We start from the raw sequence: 6,011 nt of genomic DNA on the forward strand, positions 1-6,011 counted from the left end.
CTTGCATCTCCATCATCCTTTGAATAATCTGGAAATTGAACTTTATGACTAAAAATATTAATCACTCCCAATTTGGATAATAACCTCATAAAATTTTCAACTCCAAGTGCCTTAGTGAATATGTCTGCCAACTGATTCCTTGAGGAAACATAAAAAGTCTTAAGAGTGCCATCTAGAATCTTGTTCCTCACTATATGGCAATTTGCTTCTATGTGTTTAGATCTTTCATGGAAGACTGGATTTGCTGATATGTGAAGTGAAGCCTAGTTGTCACAGTACATCAACATAGGTTTGCCATGTGGAATGTGTAAGTCTCTTAACAAATACAATAACCATGTTACTTCACAAGCAGTTGTGGCCATAGATCTATACTCTGCTTCAGCAGAAGATCTTGAGACCACATCTTGCTTCTTTGACCTCCATGAGATCAACGAATCACCTAAAAACACACAGTAGCCAGTCAAGGACTTCCTAGTGTCAGGGCAGCCTGCCTAATCTGCATCACAGAAGGCTTTAAGTTGTAAATCTGACTCTATTGGGAAAAACACCCCTTGGCCTGGTGTACCTTTGAGATATTGTAGGATTCTTGTAGCTGCTCTCATGTGTGGAACCCTTGGTTGTGCCAAAAACTGGCTAAGCCTATGAACTGCATAGGTTATGTCTGGTCTACTTAGTGTTAAGTACATCAACTTTCCAACCAGCCTTCTGAACTGACCAGCATCTGTGAGCAACTCTCCATCACCTTTGGACAACTTGAGTTGTTGCTCCATTGGTGTTTTAGCTGGTTTACAACCAGTCATGCCTGCTTCTTTGAGTATATCAAGAGTATACTTTCTCTGGTTAATACTAATTCCTTTAGGACTTCTAGCAATTTCAAGACCTAAGAAATACTTAAGAGAACCAAGGTCTTTAATCCCAAACTTCTGGTCTAATACCCCTTTTAGCTTAGCAATACAGGTAGGATCATTCCCTGTGATGATCATATCATCAACATATATTAACAATGCAGTAAAATGAGAACCATCAGAGTGAGCAAATAATGAATGGCCAGCTTGAGATTGTATGAAACCAAGACTTAAGATAGTGGAAGAAAGCTTGGCATTCCATTGCCTAGAAGCTTGCTTAAGACCATAGAGAGATTTGATCAACTTACACACCGTAGGAGTAGTAGGATTGACTGAAGAAGGCTCCCCCTTACTGTGATAACCAGGGGCCAATGCCATATACACTTCTTCATCAAGATCTCCATGGAGAAAAGCATTATTGATGTCAACTTGATAAAGTGACCATCCTTTAGTAGAAGCAAGGGCAATAAGCACTCTGACAGACACAGTCTTGGCAATAAGTGAGAATGTCTCCAAAAAATCAAGACCCTCCTTTTGAGTGTAGCCCTTGGCCACTAACCTAGCTTTATATTTTTCTATAGTGCCATCAGGGTTGAGTTTGATCCTATAGACCCACTTGCACCCAATTGGTCTTTTACCAGGAGGTAGTGGAGTAAGCACCCTGGTTTTGGTGGCTTCTAATGCTGCAATTTCCTTATCCATGCCTCTCGCCATAATGGATCCTGAACAGCTTGAGAGAAAAATTGAGGAGTAGTAGGACCATTACTAACAGTAATGACATAGGATAAGTACTTTGGATCCAAATGAGAGTAAGTCAAACAAGCTGAAATGTCATAAGGAGATCCTGAAGCATGAGAGCCTACAACTAAACTTGGGGATGCTGTGGTTGCAGTGCAAGCATAGTCTTGTAAGTATACTGGTGTTTTGTGAACTCTAGTAGACTTTCTAGGTGGTGGAGGACCTGCAGAAGAGTTAGGAACAACAACAAGAGCAGAATTTGACTACATAATAGAATCAGAAGGTAATGAATCATTATTTGAGGAAGTAGTAGGAAAAGAAGTAGGATTAGGCATGAAGCAAAACTCATCAGAATTATTTGGCACATCAGGTATATTGACAGGGGTAACAAAGGTGTCTAAACCACCTTCTGTAGTATGATCAATCCCAAGAGCAAATGGATCTGTGAAATCAGTAGCAGTAATGGAAAGAGGAAAAACACTCTCATGAAACAATACATCCCTACTGATGAACACAGATTGGGTAAGTAAGTCATACATCTTGTATCCCTTAACACCAAAAGGATATCCCAAGAAAATGCATTTTCTTGCTCTTTGAGCAAACTTGGACCTATTGTGAGAAAGAGTGGATGCATAACAAAGACAGCCAAAAACTCTTAGATGAGCATAGCTTGGTGGAAAACCAAAAAGAACTTCAAAAGGTGTTTTGTTTGACAAAAGTGAGGATGGTGTTCTGTTAATCAAATAGACTGCAATAAATATGCAATATCCCCACAAATGCAAAGGTACATTGGACTGAAATTTGAGGGCTCGAGCAACATTTAAAATATGTTGATGTTTTCTCTTACCTATAGCATTTTGTTGGGGGGTTTCAACACAGCTAAGTTGATGCAATATACCTTCTTTTTTTTTTCAAAGAAAGCAGACATGAAAAATTCAGTTCCATTGTCTGTCCTAATGGTTTTTAACTTTCTTAGAAAATTGTGTTTCAACCATGATGCAAAATTTCTCTAAAATGGATTGAGTGTCTGATTTGTGCTTGAGCAAATAAACCTAAGTACATCTTGAGCAATCATCCACAATGGTTAAAAAAAAAAATCTACAACCATTAATAGTTGAAACATTGAAGGGACCCCACAAATCACAATGAATCAATTCAAAACATTCATTTGATACATATGTACTAGAATTGAAAGGTAACCTTTTTTGTTTAGCTAATGGGCAAATATCACAATGAAAATCTTTATTATCATGAAAAAGAGGTACATTGTTATCTCTCATCAAAGCCAACTTGGCATTTGACAAATGTCCCAACCTAGAATGCCAAATTTCTGGCTTGACAACATTATTTACAACTGTATTTACAGATCCAGCTGCAGAAAAACAACTTGAGGGAATTGATATACTCTTTTCCAGCAGATAAAGCCCTTTGAACTCCTTACCCAAACCAATTGTGCTCTAATGAGCAAGGTCCTAAATAAAGCACATAGTTCCAAAGAAAATCAAACAACAAACACGAGCTTTAGCCAATTGACTAACTGAGAGAATATTTAAACTAAAGGAGGGAACACACAAAACATTTGTAAGAGTTAATTTTTCTGATAATGTGACAATTCCTATATGAGTAACAAGAGCAGTTTCACCATTAGGAAGATTTACAAAAGTGTTTAAGGTAGCAACAATAGAAGTAAAACATGATACATAATGTACCATGTGATCCGTTGCTCCTGTATCAATTACCCAATTAGAAGTGCTAAAGGCTTTTCTATCAACAATTTTTGCTAAAAAGACTGAATGATCAAGATTAGGAGTAAAAGGCATATAAGAATGTATACCTGACATGAGATCAGCATTGAAATGTGAATTAGCTTGTGCAGAAATCCCCACCATATCATAAGTCATATTAGACATCCCTTCCACACCAGCAGAAGTACAAGAAGAGCTTACACTTGCAACATGTGATGCATCTCCAAGAGCAGCTCCTGAAGAAATATTTCCTGAATTGAGATAGGCCAGAAGTTGCTCACACTGTGTCTTAGAAATTGGACATTGAGTGGTTGCAACCATAGCTTTGTCTACTCCATTGACTGAACTACATGAAACTTGGTTGGCACCAGACTTCCCTTTTGACTTGTAACCAGGAGGGTACCCATGCAACTTATAACATTTATCAATTGTATGCCCTTGCATGTTGCAATGAGTGCAAAAAAGCCTCTCCTTCTTACCATTTCCTTTTTCCAATTAGAGTTGCAATTGCCTTAGGAATTGGTGTACATAGCCGTAGTATCTGACTGAGAAGATGCAGCAACTCCATGACCAATATGCTTGTGAGATTCTTCTTGAAGCACCAAGGAATAGACTCTGGTCATTGAAGGAAATGGTTCTAACATGAGAATTTGACTTCCCAAAGTCCCATAATTCTCATTCAAGCCCATCAAGAACCTCATAACATAGGCCTTTTCATGTGAAGCACTCAAGATTTTCATTGCTCCACAAGAACATTCGGGAAGAGGCTCAAAATTCAACAACTGATCCCACAATCGTTTGAACTTTGGGTAATACTCAGTGACTGACATGTGATTCTGAAAATGTGAGAGATTTCCCTTTGTAAATCGTAAACCTTAGGACCATTGCCTTGTGAAAACACATGCTGTAACTCAAGCCACATCTCTCTTGCTGTTTCATAGTACATGATGCTGCTAGAGACATCAACATGCATGGAGTTGATTAACCATGAAAGCACCATGGTGTTACAGCTTTCCCAATCCTAATACAGAGGTGAATCAACATCTGGCTTTTGAATCTTGCCATTAATAAAACCAATTTTCTTCTTGGCAATAAGAGCAAGGACCATAACTCTGGACTAGGATTGATAATTTCACATTCCAAGCAGTGGCTGAGTAACAAGTGTGTTTCCTGGATTCTCATTAGAACTGAGAAAATACGGATTAAGAGCATTAGATTCACCATTGGAATTTGCATTTGCATGTGTGGATTGTGTGTTGTGAGAATTTAAGGAAACATCAGTTTCTGAGGAAGCCATTGAAGGATCTCAAAGCTGAGAGAAGAAACTAGAAGAAGGAGAAGATTCTAGAAGAGAAAATATCTGTGCTCTGATACCATGTAAAAGAAAACACTTTCTCTAAATAGAATCTGAATTGAATTGATTGAAAAAATAACTATACAATGAACGCTAATGTATTTATATACAATCGTGCACAAGAAGAAACAATAACCAACTCCCTAACAAACTCCCCTGAAATCAAGGAAACAAGTAAAACAACCCATCTATGACACGTGTAATTCATCCCACTTGGGTACATTTCCTGTATTGAATGTATAATCTGATCATGATGTGGAATTGACTCTATTAAATCCTCTAAGTCTTCATTCCTTAGGATTGGGTCTCTGTTTTTCCTTTGACCCTCTGATGCATCGTGCCCTGTATCCAACTGCAGTGTTTCACGCTTCTGTGGTGTAGCACAGGATGCACCTTGATGCCTCAATACATGATCAGATGCACCCACTTGCTGCTTCCCTTGCAATTGTATGCTATCATCTTGCTTGGAAGCTTGTTGTTGTAAAAGACATGCATTGGACTCAGCATTGCTTTTAACAGAGTAAAATGAGGTTTGTAATATATGTGAAGGAAGGGAAGTATGTGGAGAATGTAGTAATGGACAAGAGCAAGTGGAATGTGATGATGTATGGGGATGGTAAGGACAAGACCATTGTCTCCAGCGGCTTGAACTTCGTGGATGTTTCTCCAACCTTATATGGTAGACTATAATTAACTGTAAATTAATTATTTTCATCGTAAAGCCATCGCTTTTTCTATTTCTTCTACTACTATGACCAATTGAGGTAAATTACGGGGAGGAAGAATTTTTGTACAGTTGATGATAATTGATGTTGTCCGCTGAGTTGAGCAAGAGCAGCCTGGCACTATGACCATAAGTCTATAAATATCACCACTCACACTTAGCTGACAACACTCACATATCTGCTAGTCTTTTTTTTTGTAACCCTTTGTTGATTTACCCACCAACAAATTAAAATGACCCACCTAAAGGAATTCTTGGCCACAAAATTTGAATCCACTACCGAATACATTTCCATCACCAAGAAAAAGAAGACGCTGTTCTTGGCTCTTTTTGCCACTCTATTGGTTGTTGCTGCAATTATTTACCAAGTCCCACAACAACAGCTCCCATAATGAGATCTCAGCTGCTGCCCATGCCATACACAAAAACTCATGTAGTAGCATATTGTGCCCTGATTTTTGTTACTCAGCTATTGCCACCGTTCTTGGAGCCACCGCTCAATTGGCTAGCAAAAGGGATGTTATAGAAAAGTCCCAGAACCTCACAACCTAAGCTGTCAAACAAAACTTCAAAGCCATTAACAAGCTCAAAAAAAAAAAAAAAAA

Source organism: Quercus suber, unplaced genomic scaffold, assembly GCF_002906115.3.
Source record: "Quercus suber isolate HL8 unplaced genomic scaffold, Cork oak 2.0 scaffold_49, whole genome shotgun sequence".
Taxonomy (NCBI): domain Eukaryota; kingdom Viridiplantae; phylum Streptophyta; class Magnoliopsida; order Fagales; family Fagaceae; genus Quercus; species Quercus suber.